The following is a 22085-nucleotide window of genomic DNA, read 5'->3' on the forward strand; positions in this document are numbered from 1 at the left end:
TTATAATTAGTACCATTCATAGATTTGAATTCTCCAGGACCTATCAAAAATTTAAACATTAGTCCGATTTAATAATTTCATCACCTTAATTATTGGGCAGCACAAAATGAATGTAAACTTTTTGTGTTGAGGGTGAGTTGATTTACACGTCGACACAGAGCGTGGTGTGTGAATTGGCGATCCTGCTCTATATCTGGCGGTGCACCCTCGCCGGTCGCCCCACGCACGTGGCGAAAATGTAGCCGTAGCCAGGAGGAAATGAGTCTTGTTATTCGCATTAGCTGTTAGTGTAGGAAGGGACCGAAATAAATGGAAAATAGTAACAATTTGTTTCTTAAAATTGTAAACCAACAGAACACAACATTAATAAAATATCGATTTCGGACCAATATTAACTTATTTATAGTTAAATTTTATTCGTGTCAATAACTCACCCGTGGATTCCACAGATAAATAAACAAACAAGAATCCGGAACGCAAGTTTTACTATCCAAAATGTTGGTCAGATTTTGTAATAAATAAAATTTATGCCGGCCCGTAACCCAATCTCTTACTTGACATCAATAAATATTATTCATGAAGTGCATAACTGATACAAATGTCTTTCCCATGCATATTTTGTTGTAAATTACCGTAGTCTGATAATCAAAGTTTTGGTTATTTTTGTAAACATAGCAACACCCTTGCACATTTGCACCCTAGCGAAAAGGGAATTCTGAGAATCAACCATGTGGTTTTATTACAGAAACGACCTTTAATTCAACTTTAAGATAATTCACATTTTAAATATGTATAGTACAGACAACTTTAGAGCATTAAGATTGTAGCCGTTCATTTCCGCCCAATAAAAATAATTTAATATTTACCTATAATCTTCAATAACAGGATAATTGTTTGGAAATTGATATCCTTGTCTCATGCACTTAACATCAAGTAGATTGTTATTGAAAAGTTTTAACCAATACTTTAACAGTCACAGTTACAAGCAAAAATGTCCTCGATCACAAAATAATATGGAAGGAAACATCTGTCAAAAGGTGTCGTTATCGCGCCGGCACGTCCGCAGGCGATCCGGGAGCGATCAAAACTGTATAAAAGACCTAATAATAATGGCGGGCCGTGTGGGGCGGGCCAGCCACCATGTGCTGAGGCAACCGAACAAATTAAACTGACGTCCCTTACTACAACAGCATACTCGATAGTCGTACAACGGTATTTAACAGGCGTATACCATACCCTACATCTGCTGGCGATGAATAGGGCGAAAGGCAAGACAGTGTCTCTATCAAGATAAGTAAGTACCGGTGTAAATAACCTGAGCTTGCAATGTCTGTTATTATACTTTTGCAGCTTGAGGTAGACACTTAAAGGTCCTAAGAACAGTTTTTCATGTATAACTAGAATGAATTTGAAAATTACCTTCTTGGAATTTAGCTACAAATCATATCTCAAAACGATAGATAAATATGACAAAACACTCATCTTGTGACCCATATTCATCATTTTCTTTTCACTATGTATTGGTTGGCAACGTTGACCACGCTAGTCCTCAATATATCCATTACTTTCGGCATCTACGTCACCACTCAGCACCCGCAGCAGTGCATCTTTAGATTAATCTGTCGAAGTGCTAGAGGAAAGTGTTCATTGTCTCGAGTTCACGTCTGACTTCTTACAGATTGCATTCTGAAATATTCATTCATTCTTATTCTCTAACTATAGTAGTTGAGTACTACTTTACCAGTTCATGAGGAATCGTTAGCAGAAATAAATAGTCAAAGTACCTTCTACCTATGTAATGCGATGTATCTTACTCAAAATGTAAGTCAATTTAACATCTTGTTAAGATAAACAGATGGAAATAGCAGTCGATTTAATTTAGCCTGAAAACGGTTTGGAGATTGGCAATCCGTCTCGGTGGTTAGAGCGAGTCAATATCTCTTGCAATTGCAATAAGGTTGTCTTATTGTCCGGTCCGATGCGCAAGCGCAGCTATGGCGGCTCCTTTGATCTCGATTTATGTTAGGTGCATGTCTGGGATTCTACATTCGTAGGAAGCTGCATACAATTTAATAGGGATATATAATATTGTATATCACACATATTTATATTGTATGTCTGAACCCCAGACGCAGAAATCGGTATCGTAAAGTATTGCTTCAAGAAGGGAAAACCACATACAGACGAATTGAGAACCTCCTCCTTTTTTCGAAGTCGGTTAAAAAAGGCGGTACGCGGACAATCCCTGCAACTACTACCTTCATGAATACAGTTGACACAGTCGATATACATGGTCTTGTTGATAATAAGCAATGGACTGTTATTTAGAACCTGATAACTGTGGAGCCTTTAGTTGTACACAAACACTACACGGCACAGCATTAGCGTTAGAAATATGAACATGAGAATCAGACCAAAAACAATGCATAAGTTATGCTAACTAGCCGAAATTCCGAAACTATGGGAACTGACAACCAAGTTAGTGATCTCTGAATGAACAATAAAGATTAGATATTGTTTAATTTTATGAGGCGTAAGTATATTTTATTTAAAGATCTGAAAGTATGATACCTTTGCGAAATGTGTGAAAATAATATACATAATAGTCTAAATATAGCCAGGCAATAAAATATATGAATTTAATGAGGAAATGCGTGCACATAAATATGTTTAAAGTCGGTACTATTATAAAAATACTTTAATAACATTATTATTTGTAATAATATACATGTTATACAATAAATAGTATTTCTAGTAATCACGGATGAGCACCGAACAGAAGGGCCCCTGGGCATAGACTAGACTTTCCATTTAATAGAGAAACCGATAACGACGGAGGCGGACTAACATTTGCTACAAACTTTTTGCAGACAGCAATATCCGGTTCCGTCAGCGTGTGATAACCGCATTACAGGTTACAGGTATATTGATTGAGTCCAGCAGGGGCGACGGGATTTACAGACACACTTTTGTACTGTATTTTAAAGAGTGAAATGAAATAAAAGCTAACTCGTATTGAAAATCACTTGATGTGATAGTACTAGAGTAGAATACAATTTTTTATTAAAATACATAAATCTATGGCTGTTCACAAGATAGTCTCATTAATTTAATATTATATGAAGTATGACGGTCAGAATGTCAACACAAAATGAGTGAGACCGAGACCATGTCCTAGCTATATCGATTTTAAAATCCACTAGAACTTTAACCGAAAATGCGGGAAACCGAACCGCCACCAGAGTGCCTGTGCCAGGTGCTGAGTTCTGAGATCAATCGCTCACGAATTTCCTTCCTATTATGCTACGCTACACGCTAACTGAGACGAAAAGTGGGCACGTAGCTCGTGTTACCAAACTAACTCTCAGTAAGGAGTTTAACACAAATAAAAAATCGACTTCAAAAAACCACTAAAATGTAAGAAATTATTTACAAATATACCTAAGTAGGAACTGTTCTTTTTTGATGTTGGTGCGGTGACAAAGTAATCTGAAGAAATATGGCACCAACTTCAAAAAATAACAGTTCCTGCTAAGGTATATTTGTACTGTCACATACGAGTAGAATTTGTGTAAACCTTAAATTATTTCAATCTTACATTTTAGTGGTTTTTTGAAGTCAGTTTTTTATTTTTTTTAATTATAATTTTCTTTTATAGTTTTTAGTTTATTTGCAATAATTTTCAATCAAAAGTAAGGTGCAAATTATATCAAAAAGTCCTACTAATCAATACGAATCATTCAAGCCTAAACACGAAGTAGTTGCTATATACCGTTGAGGAGTTCCCCTGACTGCCTTCCGTTTCCATCATCAGATCAGCTCAAGGTCACCATCATATTTTTTTGTTATAAGAACTATATTTACGTTCTTAATTTCATTAGAATCGGTTAATATGTGTGCCCAAAATGGAAATTCATACCCTGTTTTTACCCCTTTACCCACCCTTGGGGGTGAGATAAAATTCTGGAAAAAAAAAATGGGACCACCTGGGAGCTCAACCCAATACAACAAAAAAAGAATTTTCAAAATCGGTTCGTAAACGGCGGAGGAATCGGTGAACATACATAAAAAAAAATTTAAAAAAAGATCCCGACGAATTGAGAACCTCCTCCTTTTTTTTGAAGTCGGTTAAAAACTGATAAAATAACAATTATAATCGTGAACAAATTATTAGTCTACTCTATTAATGGTATTGGTGGTAAAGTTTGGCCATGAGGATGGTTCTTTTAAATTCTTTAGTTAGATAGATATTATTAGTGTAACTATTATCATTTCGGTCAGATATTTATTTAATCTAGTCGCTCTTTTGTGGTAGTAGGCATAACGAGTTCCACTGCTGAGTCGTGTCTTGACTCTTGTTGAACAGTAAACAATACCCAAGATGAAAAGTAAGAGAAATCTAAATTATCTACACTTACACAACTTGTGTGTTAGGAATAGCTTTTTATTGGTTGGGTAATGTTATATACTTACATGTTCCCGTGAGAATTTGGTGCAAGTTTCTACTGTATATTTTTTAGCGTCATCGTTTGATCAAATACAAAAATAAAATATAATAAATAATGTATGTAGTGGTGAACCACCAGGTAAGGTTTATACGTATTTGATTTTAGAGTTCAACATCATTAAACATGTAACTACGCACTTAAAACCAAGATTTTAATTAAGTAAATGATGTCTTATTGAATCACATATTGATTACACATTGAATCACACGCATCCATCAATTTATCAATTCATCCGTGCAATGAAAGGGTTGACCAACAAGTCATTAAATAATGAAGGAGATTGAGCGAAGATATTAAAAAGTTGATTTGCGTAAGTAACTAGGCATAGCCAGCCTAGATAAATGTATGTTCTACATGCAGTTGCGAGGTTTTTGACAGAAATCCATCGATACCATAGCAAAAAACCGGCCAAGTGCGAGTCGGGCTCGCGCACAAAGGGTTCCGTAGCAGCAAAATTACAGTTAAATCAACCTATCTCAAAAACTATAAGAGATACTTTGATCAAACCAAAAATCGTTGAAAGAGTTAATTAGCATGCATCACCTCTATTTTTTTTAGAATTTTATACCCCGTAGTTATAAAAATAGAGGGGGGGGGACATACTTTTTACGACTTTGAGAGCTGATATCTCAAAAACCGTTCACTTTAAGAAAAATGTTTTTTAGAAAACTTTATATCATTTTAAAAGACCTTTCCATTGATACCCCACACGGGTATGTACATCGAAAAAAAATATTTCATCCCTCAGTTACATGTATGGGGGGCCCCACCCCCAATTCTTTTTTTTACTATTTAGTGTCATATTTTTGTAGCGGTTCATACAACACATATTCCCATCAAATTTCATCACTGTAGTACTTATAGTTTCCGAGTAAATCGGCTGTGACAGACGGACAGACGGACAGACGGACAGACGGACAGACGGACATGACGAAACTATAAGGGTTCCGTTTTTGCCATTTTGGCTACGGAACCCTAAAAACATAAAGAAATAAAAGAAAAGACATTAGATAGATATACTATGGGATCGTTTTTAATAACTTTATTATAACGAACTGTGACACCATAAATATGACTGCGCCTCCGCCCGTAATAGACCTTTCAAGCGACGAGCACGAGGAAAATAAAAAATAGGTCGCCAGACAAGCAACGTTGTTCACCGCTTTAGAGCCAATTCATTAGATTAATTAAAAACTTTTTACAATCACTTATTGCCAACCGGCTGGCTCTACGAAAGGCACGCGGTAAGAATACAAAATGTGGAGGTAAAATCAATATACCTACGTAAGTAGCTGTTTCGATGTTTTTTCTCTCATCAGGGTCAATCTGGAACTGCAGACGTAAATGGCAAAATTATTTATAAGACTACTTGAAGCCGTTCAATGGAACGGATTCGTACCATCAAGGGCCGACCCAGAAAGATAGTGGTACGGCCTTGACCACGCCATATGGCTTGAAGAGCAGGTTCGACTCTCGGCGGGACCATATCTGGGCACGGCTCGTGACGACCCGCTCCAGCCTTGCACGAAACGTGGAAACCGGACCAAAAATAAGGCCACAGCGGACTCGACAAACAAAGTAATTAGCATGGCCATACGCGTGCTGAGCTAATTTTACAATTCTGTCCTGCAATGGCACCTGGACAAGTTCATTTGACGACAATAACTTAAAGCCGGCGTCGACTACTCTTACCAGCATGTGCCAAATAAGTGCTCGCAAAAACAAAGCAAGCAAGTAATAAGTACGGCTCCGGCAAAATACTCGGAAAATGGAAAAGTGCACGACTTGCATATCGTGACGGTGACGCAAGCGAGCTCAGAATAATTACAACACCTAATTACTGGCGGCAAAACTTACATAATTATTACTGAACATCTGTGTCAATGGAGCGCCGAACATTACTCGCCTCTAATGAATTAAACTAGCGGAGAATAATTATAATGTATGAAGATAACCGGAAAATCAAAAGAAAGGTCGTATAAAATTAATAAGAAAAACAAATAAATAAACTATAGCCAAGTGCAAACTGACTAACGAACGCATATCGAATCGATTTTTGTTAATGGCTGTAGATAATATTTAAAAGAAAGATGAGAGATACAAAAATAAAATATAAAAGCTTCGGAAATAAATACAAGACGATAATGCTAAATTATAAAAGATATCTGATATCTGAGAAGGTTATCGAAAGTAGGATTAGGAGGGAGTCGACAGTATCGGCAAACCAGTTTGGATTCATGCCTGGAAGGAGTACAACGGACGCCATATTCGCAGTGAGACAATTGATGGAAAAGTTTCGAGCTGTACAAAGAAACCTGCATATGGTGTTCATTGACCTTGAGAAGGCTTACGATCGAGTCCCGAGAGACCTGTTGTGGCGGTGCTTGCAGAACAAGGGTGTACCCGTAAAGTACATAAGTATTGTTCAGGACATGTACGCAGGTGCCAACACACAGGTCCGCACCGCAGTCGGGGTTACCGACAGGTTCGAGGTCAGAGTAGGCGTGCACCAGGGTTCATCCCTGAGTCCATACCTATTTTTATTGGTAATGGATGCATTAACATCTGCAATTCAGAAGGAGGCGCCCTGGTGCATGCTCTTTGCAGACGACATCGTGCTTGTCGATGAGAGTGGGGATGAATTACAGGTGCAACTGAACCAGTGGCGAGATACCCTAGAGAGTGTGGGATTGAGACTGAGTAGGACCAAAACAGAATATATGTTCTGTCAATTCGGAGGGCCTACTTCAGCTGCGTCGATATCTCTGGGTACCTCGCCACTAGCAGTAGGTGAGGATTTCCGATACCTCGGCTCCCTTCTACAGAGTGATGGAAGTATTGACAGGGATGTGACGAGACGAATGAATGCAGGATGGATGAAATGGAAACCACTCACCGGCACGACGTGTGATCGCAAGATGCCAATTAAGATCAAAGGCAAAATATATAAAAGCGTCATAAGGCCGGTGATGTTGTATGGGGCTGAGTGCTGGGCAACCAAAGTATGCGATGAGAAAAGGATGCATGTGACAGAGATGCGAATGTTGAGATGGATGTGTGGTGTTACAAGAAAAGATAGAATACGAAATGAGTATACAAGGGGAAGTATGAAAGTGGCTCCTATAGTGGAGAAGATGAAAAGCCATCGTCTTTCTTGGTTTGGGCATGTTATGAGAAGAGAAGATGATTATGTGACAAAGAAAGTGTTGGAAATGAGACCCGAAGGAAGGCGCAAGAGAGGAAGACCAAGAAAGACGTGGCTTGATTGCGTGAAAGAAAATATGAGAGAGTGTGGAGTGAATGAGGATATGACAGAGGATAGGGTAAAATGGCGTGACATGACCAACAAAGCCGACCCTAAATAAGGATAAGGCAAGGAAGAAGAAGATCTGATATCGTATTTATAATGTTTTGAAACAAATCTCCCAGTTTTCGGCGCTTATAGCTAGGTAATAAAGCATTGTAAGGTGAAGATAATAAAGAAGGATTATAGCTGCGTCCAAGAAGAACCAATTTTATCAAAGATCTATCTGAAAATCTTTTTCCAAAGGTTGTTCCATTCAGCGATACACTCATATATCACCAGTATTTAGCGGTACACAATGTCAATGGATCAATGATATTGATCGATGCACATCACAGATCTGATGCGCAGGAGCATGGAGCGCGACCGGCGCACTCGATCTTGTAGCGGTCACCCCACTTCGGCTTATTATTGTGTTGCCAGTGTTAACATACACAGAGTTTAAATTTAATAGGGATGGACCTAAAGTCAACTCATGAACTCATGACAAATGTTCCATCATAGATCCAGCCATAAAGAACTTCACAATGGCGAAAAGTTCAGCTATGTCAACAACCACAGCTCTCATATCATCATCTCATAACATCGCACTAGGATTCGAATCTAGCAACCCCGTGTCTATGAGCAGCGTCTGCCGGCGACCTGCAACCAGACCCTGGGCCCTCGGCGGAACGGCAGCGCACGAGTATCGATTACTGCACGTCATTGGAATATCATATACGCAGTTATCCAGGCTAACGTCTGAGGAGTCTGTAGATTATTGAATGAATATTTTATAGGGATAGTTTGAATGGTGTGTTTATTATATAGTCTAAAAAGAACAGAACGAGCTACGAATTTTTAACATCGTTCATCAATAGGAAAGTCTGTAATCCAGTTACGTACCCAAGTTACCCTTTCACAAGGGTCACAGAAGACGTTGGCGCAGAGAAGCCCTTTGTATGCAACTAGGAACGTTGCGTTTCGAGTTTTCTGTGAAGACGAATTGTCTCCTTGATCTATGCGCTGCTTTAGAGTGTTTTCCGTCAAGAGCGCCAACAGTAGAAATTGTGGAATCTGATAGAAAAAGTGTATGTCGAATGGAAGGGAATGTCACGGCGATTTAAATGCCACGCTCACAAGGTGGCTTTGGAAAGGTGACGACGCGACGCTGCACTCGCGACGTGTCTCAAGTATGAACTTGGTACATGCATGCATTCCGCACATCCAGTTACTTGGGGGGCCTGGATAATGAATACCTAAGCGGGGTCTAATAATATCTTCGCAGCCGAGACACGGCGTCGTCGCCGACGCGTGCCCAGCATTCCTCCACAAAGCTGGTCGACTATTTGTTCCACTTTGTCTCGCTACGACGGTTTATCCGTCCAACGGCATTAAGACAAACACCCAGCTTTAGAAGAAATTCCTTCTAGATCCCATTCTTCCTGTGCATTCTTCCGTTAAACGATCTTAGTTAAAAGGCTGGTCGAGGCAATTTCCTACAAACAAAGTGCAACAATAAATCTAGACGAGCAAATTGCTGGATTATCTTGGATAGAGTCGGCCGGCTTTTAGTAGAGCAAATACAGGGGCTTATAAAATATGAGTCGATGTCAGACGTCGGATGCGCGAGGACCGAGGCTCGCCGCTACCTATATTTCATTTTGAGGGACTTTTATAGATGTAGATGTAGCTGTCCAAATCAAACGGGGTGTTTGCTAGATCACTTCCGCATGCCGGTGCCCCACATCGTCATTTACAAGCCTATGGTATTATTTATGATTTACGGCGTTAGTTTTCTCTAGGGGTTTGATCGCAGCGACTTCCTGTTTAGCTGGCTGCGCTTCGCTCGCGACAATTTAATCTAGTTATGTGCTGGATCGTCTATCAAACGCAAATTGCAGGCGCTTTATAACGAGATAATGATCGCGGCGGCAACGCGGTGGCGGTCGGGTGAAGGCCGCGCTCTCCGGCCACTTTTAATATGTAGTAGCTCAGGCGGCGAGAATGGTAAACATTTATATTTGTAGCACACACACATGTATACAGACGGCAGCGCCACCAGAGCCAGCATAATTGTAAGGCAGCCTCCTCTACAACTCAAACAGCCCACTTCCGCTGCAGCCGAGTGTCGTGCTGCTACCGAATTACGATCACTTATTGGACCACACGCGAAACTCTATTTAGAACGCGGTTAATAAAACTTGTTATTGAAAGTAGATACGAACACCGTATGGCGAACATATGACTTGGCAGTTGCTGCTACAGGTCAATTCACTCCAGATGAAACTGGGACCGTAACGAACTTCGGCAAGTCACATTGTAATTTACTGATCTCTACAGAATTCAACTGCGTATCATAGCATTCATCCGTTTTTTTGTTCTCGTATTCAGTACACCAGCCAGTTAACAAAACTGACTTATTCATTACCAACGAGTCGGTGACCGCTCTGTACTCAAGGTTAGTTTTGTAAACAGAACAACGAATTTAACACTAACATTGGATCTAGAAACATCAACACAGATTACACAGACGTCGACCGACATGTTTACATTCTATTGGAAGATAAACTGGGAGTCGGATTGAATGAGAAACCTGGGGTCGAAGCTAACATTGAACAGAACAATTCTCCCTAATCAGGATAGACTGTTGTTCAGCTGTGTCAAGTCGGTGCGAGCGTTGCGCACGCGCACGTGTTGCCTTCGTTAGGAGATAGCCCAACAGCTGAATTTAATAAAACCCTTTGTGAGGTTTCTATTTACGGTATTTCAAAAACGGATGACATTAAATTTACCAACGTAGGTTATTGACGATGGATCGTATCAATCTTTTCTTTTAATTGTTATAGTTATGGAGTTTTCATTAGTTAATTTGATTGTATACTTAGAATCTTCTGACTAAAAGAAATAGCGATGATATTGTGATATTTCCGCTTGGTATGAAATCAAGGTCTAATAACCACATTGTTCCAAATAAATGCAATCATCTTGTTCAAATTCATGCTAAATTATACGGCGATAGTGCGAGCAACTTGCAGGCAAGCAAAAGGAGTGACTTGCCTGACATTGAGTGGCGTTTGTATAGAACCTTTCAGGTAATACGTGTAACTTACAGAGTGTTACGTGTTTATGCATTATCTAATGCTTTTAAATAGACTGTGTACACTTTCCTGCGGCCCTGTGGCGGCGGATCGACCCATAAGGCACGTGGTGTACAATTATGGTCCCCTTCCGCAGAGGTTGTTGCTCCTACGATTGTTGTGCACTCAGTCCAGACATCGATGTCTGCATACTGAATTGGGAGCTTCTCTATTTTTACTTTTATCTCTCAACACGCTCGCTGCACCCACTTGCCCTTGCGTGCTAATAAAAGCAATTCAGTTAAGAGGCGAAGAAAGTTTTCACTCTTTGTTTAAGTATATTTTTTAACAAAATGCTCATACTGTATTCATTGTTACTTGGCACAAAAGGTAAACAATCTTTGTATTATTAAATCCAGTATCTATTATGTATTATTATTTAAGTGGTCATATATAATTATAAATTAAAAAATTATAAACTAACATTACATAACTGTATAAAATAGTTTCAAGGAAGGTTCATATATTTTAAGGACTCTTTAATAGATTATACATTTGAAGCGGACACATGTATTCTTTAAGTTATTGCTAATGGTATTGCTTAGGTAACAGTGGTGATTGGATTTTACGACAACCTCTTACTTGTGAAGTACCATCATGTAACTACAATTAAACTAGTTACCACTAAAACCGTATAAGTAAAAGTCATACAAACGTGTCATTGCTGCAAATTGTGAAATGACGACACTCACCTTGTGAAGAATTACATCAGCTATTTGTCGAGGACTGAAGCAGTATAAAGCCCGGAAATGTGATAAAAACAATCAATCTATGGACTTAAAATAACATTAAACATATATCTATTAAAGAATATAATACATAAATAAGCATGTGAGAGCAATATAGTTCTGTTACTGGACATAACGCCGCGACACGGATTAGTTCAGAGTCTAAATCGATGTTATCCATAATTTTCGTAAGTAATCCCATAGATCAATTTGATGAAAGACATGGGCTATATTTCAGGCTTTTGTATTGTAACAACAAAGCGTTTCATAATAGCATCCCCGGGAGACTTCAAAGTAAAAGTTCAAAAAAATAGCGCAGCCCAGCAAGCAACAGGGATCCTATTCAATGCTTAATCAAGATATTCGCTAACCGAGATATTTCGACTTACCAAATCTCGTAGAATTTTTACTCGTAGCAATTTCTGCAATATTAATCCAAAAAAATATTTGTATTAATGTATTAATATTATTTATATTTATGAATAATCCTTCAAAAGTTTAGAACTTCATTAATCATTTAAAGGTTACCATTAAGAATACATTTTATAATGAGAGATCGTTAAATTAATTAGGTGGACTGTTAATTCGTTAATTCGGTCACATACATTACGTTTTCTTTGCATTCCTGACTTGTAGGCACAGGTTTTCTATGTTGCTGTATATATTTTGCAGTAATTTTTTGAAATTTTGCTTTATTTTCCAAATGATCCAGCTTGTTGTAAGATAGTAAGTTTTTTGAGGAGTAAAACAAGATAGCAGACCAAAATGATGAAATACTCATGAACAAACAAACAAAAATAAGCCAGACTCCCAATATATATTCAGACATGAAACAGCCAGGAAAAAGTCAATTGGGAAATAGACGGGATTTTTAGATACACAAACATTCTGATGTCCAAATGCAATAGTTGAGGTGAAGTTTAAAACTACAACTTAAGACACAAAGCCGTGTAATATTTACAGAACTACGAGTAAGTAAAAATAAAAAGTTGAAAGGCGAGTTTAATTTCTCAATTGAAATAAAAATAGAGTGAAAGAATAAAAGCTTCATCGTTGAACTGACAACTGCAAGACGAGTGAAGCGAGGTCACGGCCGATAGACACGATTGTCTCACATAAATTAAACCATACGGCCTATACTGGGCATGCCAGCTCTGTTTACATTCACAGATAAGGTCAACAACAGGTTAATGTTTCTTGTTATATTATTAGCCTGGCTTGGACCAACCAGAAAATTAAGTTAACTAACCAGGCTGCAAGAATTTTGTTATTCTGAACAACGTTCCTAAATTTTATCCGCAAACAGCATTATACGAAGTTGGCTTAAGTGAGAAGATAGTAAATAAAGTCGGGACACCGCCATTGTGGCGTCGATCTAACAAATAGTACTTAGGACCCAGTAGAATCAGGGAATTTTCATCTGAATATATTCCGAATAGTCTAATGGAAAGTGAAAAGCCATACCCTTATATTTTTGTATGTTGTATACAATGGTATCCCGAATCTATCCTACCTCAATGAGTTCTGAAAAATATGGTGCTGTGCTGAGATATCTTCATAATCTCTATACTTTTTCTTGTATATGTATTACGACTGGAAAACCAGAAAATAGGGCACAAGGCATCACCACTTAGTGCGGAAACGGTGAGGGAAGAAATTATCTAGACGCGAGAGGTGCATTTTGAAACTCATATCACTTTATTACATAACTCACGATTCGTATTCTGCAACACGCATTACGGACAAAATATTAAGGTTACCACAATTTTCATGACTTAATCGCATGAACGAAATAGACAAAGAAACATGTAACTCTATTATTGTATGAATTTAGCCAGCCAATGGCGTCACCACTCAATTTGCCGGGATTAGTTACGAACAAAAATTACTTTTTCAAAAACTAATCCGTTGAAAATCTTAACAAAAAAATCGCGTAACCTAATATGAATACATTATTGACCATTGTGAGTGCACAGACACAATTGACGGTGACTATATTATGCAGACCTATTATTTATTTATTGCACATAAGAAGTTATGAAATGAAATTACTTATATTATTATGACAAGTTTGGAAACTAACGAAATTAATTTTGTTTTATAGTTCGTATATAGACAAAGACAATAAACAAATAATCCTCCGAGGGTGGACAATGATCATTAAACAGGAGATGAAAACATCAGAAGTTGTACATAGAGTCTCTATTAAAATATGCAAATAGCTTCGAGGCAAAGGATTATTTAGTTTAAAAATCCACATTGCTCACAAGGTCGTTGCTCTTAAACGAGCTTACAAGTTCGATGTCCCGCTGTCCGGGTCTCATGAAGTGGAGACGCTAGAGATCCGTAGCGAATTATAAACCATTAGGAAAAGTAAGAAGAAAATTGAGGTATTTAAGCCACATTGGTCTGGTAAGGGAAGTGACAGTCAACCCTAAAATATTGACCAATAAAGCCATGGTTTAGCCCCAAATGAACTTTTCAATAGTTTTATCGCAGAAATCAAACTAACAAGAGAAATGCATGTAATAGTGGTGGGTACATAGTAGCGCATATTATAAGAGCTCCTAGCACAAGCCAGGAAAAGTCATAGCCACTCATAGCTGATAAATCTTATGGTCAATAATTTCCAGTTTGCAAGACGAGGTGACATAATAATGCAGTCGCATAGTCGTATCCCTTCCGGTATTAACTAGATTCACATCGATATACGGACTGCATGTGGTTTCCGCGAAAAAAAAGTGAGATAGCTGAGGAACGTGACAAAAATACAAGAAATCCTTACGACTTGGCATAACAATAGCCTGAGTAACAGCTGTAACTGTTATTGTATTAAAATGATATATATTTGTTCTTATTTGTATTTTGCATAACAAAACAATATAAATTATTACACGTAATACGTAAATGTGGTTCGGAAAAATCTTGTTATTTCTGTGGGATATAACAGGAAAATTTATACGAAATGCAATAAGTATTGCGAAATTCGAATATCAGATTTTGATCGAATTTCTTGAAAATATTTCATAGATAACTTTTCTACCAGGAAAATATTTGCATACATCAAATACAAACCAGGTTTTCAAGCAATCTAATATCAAAGTACCTAAGTGTCCTTAGTATAGTATAGGTACCTATAACTCTGACTCTGTGGTCTAGTGGTAGAAGCTCTGCTTCACATCACAACCCAAATTACCCAAAGGTCCCGGGTTCGGTTCAGTTATTATAACCAATCCGACGTCATGAACATCGAAATGAATATACACTATCACAGTCTTGTTTTCCCCATCAAAATGGACTGACGAAACTTATCAGCTGACTGAAAGTGCAATATTGTTTCCCTGGAAGATAACTCCTCGTGTCAACGGAACTTTCGCCTGAAACCGGTCCGGCCCGGCGCCTTCGCCCCACTATCGCCGCACAAAGGAGCGTTATCGCCTTACATTTTACATTACGACTTCCGAGGATCACTTGCGCACGCGCGTGGGATTATTCGAAAGTCTCGGCGGGTTTGACAGATTCTGTGTTCGAATTTAGGCTTGGCTGTCGAAAAAGGTGACTTGAATTGAGCACATTTTAAATCACTGCGTCAATTTTATATAATATTTGATAAAGTAATGGAGAGTGATCGCCTCATGGTTTTTATTTAAAATGGGAAAAGGTTTCGATTGTCATCTTAGTGGAGAATCATCATGTTGTAATAGATTTCAGGACACTTCAATTCAATTTAATCAGTATTACCTATAGAAAATCTAACAACATTACAAAAGTTGATATACTTTGTTAGCGGTAGATATTCTCATATGAATCATGTTCATTACGACCAATCAACACTTATCATTATAACGAATTATGGCAATTTGAGTATTCAACTTACATTTACAGAAGACAAGGGAAGCACTTTCTGAAACAAAAAAAAAACAATATAGTTACTATTTGTAACCGTATATGGGGTTGGGGTACTTCCAGAGATATACATACATAGATATACCATGTATTTGGCAAGCGGCGGCGCCAGCTAAGCGCCCTCAATTACTATAAGATAAGTATACCTACCTAAGCTCCATCCCGTCTCAATTTTGTCAGATTATCCCGATTTTGAAACTATAATATGACCTGATGAGGTGTTCCACATTCCACATCCTGCGATCTTGCGAATTTTAGTTCTTTCACCGATCCCATATCGGATATTCTATGGTAGAAAATCATAAATATTTTAAAATAAGCAATCAGTCACTTAGCGATAGTATCCACTTAACAGTTAGTTAAATGATGAAGTATTGGGAAATGGACATTAGCTATGATGGATGTTTTCTTATTATGAAATTTTTAGACGGTAGGTCATTATAATATTAATTAGCCATTTGCCGGTCAACTTACAAAAACTTTTGCACTTCTACTTCATTGACATTATTCTACTTATAGCTATATACCTCTAAAATATTTCGTTATCTTAAGCGTAGAATTTATTACATAATTAAAATTGCAACAAAATTAAAAGGTTAAGGTCACACTGCAAAAAACATTTGAGTCCACAAATTAGACTATCTAAAAAACTTACGCGTGTCGGGTCAGAAATTAAACAGAAATCTCCACAAATGGTCACACAACACTCAAGTCACTGAAACTGCACCCAAAAGTCCTTTACCGAAAGGAGGTAGTAACTTTATGTCTGAACAAGGAGGTTTTGTATTTATTTACTTTTTTTGTCGCAAAGAGGCCAACGCGTCCGCACACAGTTCGCGTGTAGCCGAGACTGGAGCCGCGAAGGTTCCGCTCTACCGCATGATGCAAGCAGCCGGCGAGATGGGGGTTCCATTTTCAAAACAATACACCGCTTATTTAAAAAAAGAACAGTTTATTTTGTAAATACGAACGATACTGTTTGCACAACTTATTGCCTATTTGTGATTTATCTGATGCAATAGTGGTTAACTACCACGACTCAATTTCATACAAGAAATTTTGGCTCGAGCCCAGGAGTAAATTAATGACCGGATAAGTTTTTACTTTTATGCAAATATAGTTAGGCCTTACAAAATACCTAATTAGGTAGCAATTTAAGGGTTGAACTGAATATTCTAAGCTAGAAAATGTATATTGTCATAAACACAATACATAACACTGCATAAGAGCAAAGTGAAAAAATATATGGATACCTTAAGGGTACAATTTAAATCATCACCAAAAAAAATATTTGTACGCTAATACATTGCACCAAAAAAAATAATTAAAACCAAATTAATTAAACCAACTCCAAAATCGAAATCCCAAAAAAATACATTTCCAAAATAAATAAACACGCCTCCAAATAATTGCAAGTTTACAACAGATAATCTTTTTTGTCACCAAAACGGATAAATCATCACCAAATCATGTGTCCTATAATATTGTAGAAATGTTGGCACTATTTACACACCATAAAAATTATATGAACATCATTAAAATTTATTTCAAACCAAATAAGGTTGCCGTCCCCGTCCCGTCCCCAAGGTCCCCAAGGTGTCCAAGATGCTTAAGTTCCCCTAGGTGCCCAAAGTGCCCTAGATGCCCTAGGTGCCCCAGGTGCCCCAGGTGCCCAAGGTGTCCAAAGTGCCCAAGATGCCCTAGGTGCCCTATGTGCCCAAGGTGCCCAAGGTGCCTAAGTTGCGCAAGGTGCCCAAGGTGGCCAAGGTGCGCAAGGCGCCCAAGGTGCCCAAGGTCCCCAAGTTGCCCAAGGTGCCCAAAGTCCCCAGGTCCCCAAGTTTGCCAAGGTCGCCAAGCTCCCCACGATGCCCAAAGTCCTCCAGGTCGCCAAGGTCCCCAAAATGCCCAAAGTCCCTCAGGTCCCCAAGGGCCCCTAGGTCCCCAAGGTCGCCAACGTCGCCAAGGTACCCAAGGTGCCTAAGGTCCCCAAGGTCGCCAAGGTACCCAAAATCCCCAAGGCCACCAAGGTCTCCAAGGTCCCCGTCCCCATCCCCGTCCCCGTACATATTCCCATCCTTATCTTAATTCGCATCCCTATCCCCACCCTTATTTGAAGATATTAAAAAGATATATTATTGTAACTTTGGTTTAGGGTACAATTAATTTTTTTTTGTCTTAGCAGGGTTACTAAATTGGTACTCATAAAATAATATATTGGTTACATCTACTTAGCGACAATTTAGTTTATCTGGTTTGAAATAAATTTAAATGGTGTCGATATAATTTTATGGTATGCAGTAAAAAAATAATTGGTACATTTCTGCAATATTATAGGACACATGATTTGGTGACGATTTATCCGTTTTGGCGGAGATTTCGAATTTATTGGAGGCAGAATTGAATATTTTTTGGTGGAGGTTTAAATACAAGCCATATCTTAATATTTACTAACACCAAATAAATACCTACTTCCTACTAGGACAAGTAATTATATTGATTCTTGATACAGTATTAGCTGTTAACATTTCCAGAAAACGAACCATTTGATCTTCTAAAAGCAGACGAGCATAAATCGATATCGCGAAAACAAATTTAGATCTCGTAAAGCTGGTTTCTGCGAGGATTTATCGAGGCAAATCAATAGAGCAAGAAAACGAACCAATACACGCAGAATAGTTGAGATCTAATTTAGCGCGAACGTTTGACTAGACATATCTAGATGGCAAGTCACTCGATGAGTGGAGGCCGATTCTGCAATCATTTTTCTATTCCGAATTTCTTGCAAATGTTGCTATACCTACCTAAGGGTAGCAGACAGATGTAGCCGTCCTCAAGTTTAAATAAAATATTTGAACATTCAGTCGATGTGGCGATATCTAACTGATAGAGAAAACGTGACTCTGAATTTTGAAAATTTCGGATTATTGATTCCTACCCAGCAGAAATTCCCAAATAATAGTAGGTAGGTATCATATTAATAATATTCCTTTTTTTCGAATAGTATTACAAATTTGATTATACTTACACGTATGCATAAATTGGTAAGCATGTAAGATATGATTTAAAAAGTAAACAATTAATTTAAATGTATTCGTGTCGTGGAAAGGGGATTTGATAAGAATGGTGAAAATAAATATTATTTATACATAATAAGAGTAATAAGCAAGTGTAGTAGACCGTAGCTGCTGTAGAGGGACACTTCAAGCAAGTGGCGATGAGCACAGCGATAAAATTAGACTCAAGGAATCTTCCTTGATACGTAATCTGATATCTTTATGCTGGGTCTGGCAGAAATTCTAATTTCAGATAGGAATGCAAAATATTATACAGCTACTTTTATGTTTGTTGGCAAATATCTACATTTCAATATGAGAAGGTTACGTTTTGCGATCAGAATTTCACAAGTCCTGAAAAATAAGTTAGGATTTTTTTCACACACACACACACACACACACACACACACACACACACACACACACACACACATACACATACACACACACACGCGCGCGCACAGACACCCACGCACTGGTTATAAAATTAATTTAAATTATTATTTGATTTTGTGTTCTATTTTTGTTTATTTACCAGTAAGGCCCTAATCTGGAAGAGAACTGTTTTCTGAAATACAGATTTATATCTAGTTCGGAAAACAGTGCTCAATATAATTTGTACGTATGTTTTTGGTGAAATAAATAAAAAATAAATAAAATCTCTTTTCACCCCAAGATTAGAGTGGTAAATCTCGCCGTTTAGGGAGCTTTCGTTCCAGATAAGGAGGCAGACAAATGGATCTTTTGTTGGAGAAATAATAAAGGCGAACGTAGACAGACACGCAGCCGTCGAGTCCCCCCGAGTGACCCCTCTGGTCTGGGAGTCGCCAATATGACCCAAATCCGTGTTCTGTCGCTCCTGAGGTCAACACCTCGTCAACACGTTTCCATGTACAGTAGGACAAAAGAGTCTGACAGCTTGATCTTTGAGTGAGGTTTTTAAGAACCATTTTCTCATTCATTTTAAGCTTTTCCAGAACCAATTATGTGTAATAATAGAAGAACAACTTTAAAGTAGGTTCTTATGTTCAGGAATAAAAAACAAGAAAAGGGAGAAAACAAAGAAGTAAGTAGCTACAAAGCATTAACTGATTTTACTGCTGAAGTCAGTAATTTCGATATTATGAGGCAACCAGACATACCAACATTAGACTGAATGTTTATGTGGTTTACCAACATGGAACATCATTCAATAGACTTTAAAACTATATATACACCCCGATCCCCAGGCCGTTCGTCAAGAAATTTTATGCAGGAATTAATACATGGTGCATTTTGTCGTGGACTGTACATTACCATACTCGACAAGCCCTGACACGGAAAAAGCAAGTGTTTTATTGAAATCGTTCCAAAAATAAACACAGGGGACTGTGAAAAGATTCATTCGCTTGTGAATTTTTAATGAAGGTCCAATTTATTCGTGGTTTACCTACCTAGGTGTAGGTGTAATTTACTGTTGATTTTACTCTTTCAGAAAATAAAAAATATTCACGTAGTACTGAAACAACTGAAGCAGAAAAACCTGAGGTCCCTCATAAAATTTTCATAGTTCTTTAATGAATCATTCCTACAAAGAAAGAAACATTTTTGTACTACTGTAACAACCTTTTTTTTGCATTCTTAGACTACTGTTCATTTCTGCTGACTGCACACTGTACCGTCAACATCTGAGAACATCGCATCGCAAGTCGTTATCGCCTCGTATCGAAGCTCGATAGAATTCCCACAGTAGGCTCCGCAATCTCGGGGAAAATCTCTAACAAATAGCAGCAGAATTACACCGTTGAGAAATTGGTTGCGTACCTACGTGGTACGTGAAGCTCACACCTAGGCTTCTTATAAAATATTAGCAGAAAATATAATATTTAAAAAATATTTTTTTGTCACAAAATAATATACTTACATAATATACTTATCAGATAGAAAGAGTGAGGAGAGGACCAAATATGCGGAAAATATCATAGTTAGGATATTTAAGTACAAAAATCGGGCCCTTGAAAACAGACAATACTAACTATTACAGCTAACGTGTATAATAAGATTAATCGGAATTATCTGACACGAACATAAACCTTTAAATCAAGAGCAGGCATAGAATATTATACATATATTATATTATGTAGTTTGTAGCCATCTTTATATCTTATTTTCTGTCTGTACGTAATAATCGGCAGACAGCACAATTGATTTTTCTCACGGTTGTTTCTGGGGTAATAAATAGAGTTAAAGGCATTGTTAAGTGCTCTTTTTACAGCGGCAGAGGCGAAAGTTGAAGCTTCGACACACCTACACTACAATTCTACATTTAATGTTTACTTTCAAATAGGTACGTATATTATAGTAATATAGTATCTTTTAAGCTAAGATGAAATAAAGCCGCAACTAAAGCTTTAGTCAAACAAATGCATTGAACTGCCCCACACACTTCAACCTAAGCGTCAGGGCTGCGCATACGCAGGTCACAGGATATTGGTTGGGTTGCTTGATACCTGTGGCAATTAAAACACCTAACGCTACAATTAAATGTGAACGGAGTCACGTGACACATTAATTGCCGGAACAAAAGTGATTGGCTTCACTTTCTCGTAGCAATTTGACGCGCCATCAACGACAAGGCAATTATCAAGTGCAGAATACCGACGCATCCCTATCGGTAGGAGCAAAGGAGCCTTTTCTTCGTAAATGGCATATTTGTGGATTGAACACCAGTGCCTTATACTACGAGGCTAAATGCCGTTGACCGTTGAAGATCCTTGCGAAAAATATGGATATAAATTTTATATATAATGTATTGTTTATGGTAATTATCTTTTAGGCTCGCCCCCTATTACATTGGGACTAAACATAACACTGGCGAAAAGTGGGTGCAGCAATGCACCTCTGCCTACCCCGCAAGGGAGTACATTAGTACAAGGCGTGAGTGTGTGTGTGTGTGTATCTTTTACGGATATTCAATACTCATGAGAATAATGAATGCAATATACCTGGCCAAGCCAAGCTTAACCTTTTTAATGACAAACTCAGCAGGAAATAGTTGACAAATGCAAATGGATTAAATGTGGCTTTTTATTTGCAGACCTAAAGTGCGAAACCGTATAATATGTAGAGCATACTATGGAAATTCGGTCAAAGTTTAATACGATTACGTTAAGTATTCAAATGTGCGATATGAATTGCTCCAAATACAGTCTTTCGGTGCATAAATAAAATAGTCGAGACACTAAAATTTGTTCACAACCAGTTTCACGAATACTTTAGGATTACAAAATTGTTGCACAATCGCTAGACGTGGAATGGGGAAGTGTCATGAGGTATGGTGGTCTGTGGTTTACGGTGCGATAGAATACGAGATAGGAAGAGCTTTCTGTAACGAGGCTCCTACGTCGTGGTGCGATAACCTTGTTAACGGTACAATATTGTAAACGAACTACCTTCAAAGTTAGCCTTAACATTAATACCAAAACAAA

At 38.0% G+C, this 22085-nt stretch overlaps 1 protein-coding gene across 4 annotated transcripts in view; it reads right to left on the reverse strand.

Moving 5' to 3' along the window:
• Positions 1-22085, reverse strand: part of LOC119693644 — a 53012-nt gene that overhangs the window by 19733 nt on the left and 11194 nt on the right. For 2 of the 4 annotated variants that reach the window (XM_048623339.1, XM_048623347.1), the window contains exon 2: positions 15537-15563. The gene's annotated coding sequence lies outside the window, so the exon portion shown is untranslated. Of the gene's footprint in view, positions 1-866; positions 2565-15536; positions 15564-16220; positions 16423-22085 lie in introns of those variants that run through there. The other 2 variants (XM_048623342.1, XM_048623343.1) reach the window with 2 other exon arrangements.

Source organism: Plutella xylostella, chromosome 10 (assembly GCF_932276165.1).
Source record: "Plutella xylostella chromosome 10, ilPluXylo3.1, whole genome shotgun sequence".
In the NCBI taxonomy this organism is placed as follows: domain Eukaryota; kingdom Metazoa; phylum Arthropoda; class Insecta; order Lepidoptera; family Plutellidae; genus Plutella; species Plutella xylostella.